Source organism: Camelina sativa, unplaced genomic scaffold (genome assembly GCF_000633955.1).
Source record: "Camelina sativa cultivar DH55 unplaced genomic scaffold, Cs unpScaffold14302, whole genome shotgun sequence".
Classification (NCBI taxonomy): Eukaryota; Viridiplantae; Streptophyta; class Magnoliopsida; order Brassicales; family Brassicaceae; genus Camelina; species Camelina sativa.
Genome location: NW_010935331.1, coordinates 1 through 331, shown reverse-complemented (window position 1 = coordinate 331; position 331 = coordinate 1). Strand labels below are relative to the sequence as shown.

Genomic DNA, 331 nt, shown 5'->3' with positions numbered 1-331 from the left:
GCAGTGCCTCTGGCTCTTGGTCTCCTATGTATATCAAACCCAAAGGTGAATGTTATTTTTGTAAAACTAATTTTACTTTTCTACTTAAGAATACTGCTGTTACTCTCTTAACTTCTTTATATTCCAGGTGACTGTTATTGACACTCTGAGCCGGCTAAGCCATGACACAGATCCAGATGTTGCCATGGTGAGTTATCTTTTTGCCACATGGTTGAGTTAGTAGTTATTTCATTGACTTGCTATGCAGCGGTAGATTGATGTTTCATCTGGTCCTACAGGCAGCAATTATCTCCCTTGGTTTGATAGGCGCTGGAACCAACAATGCAAGGAT

General features: G+C 40.5%; 1 long non-coding RNA gene across 1 annotated transcript; it reads left to right on the top strand.

Moving 5' to 3' along the window:
- LOC104775430 lies at positions 1-327 on the top strand. The gene is made up of 3 exons (XR_765912.1): positions 1-45; positions 128-187; positions 279-327. It is a non-coding gene; the product is annotated as an uncharacterized LOC104775430 (long non-coding RNA).
- The last annotated feature ends 4 nt before the right edge of the window (positions 328-331 follow it).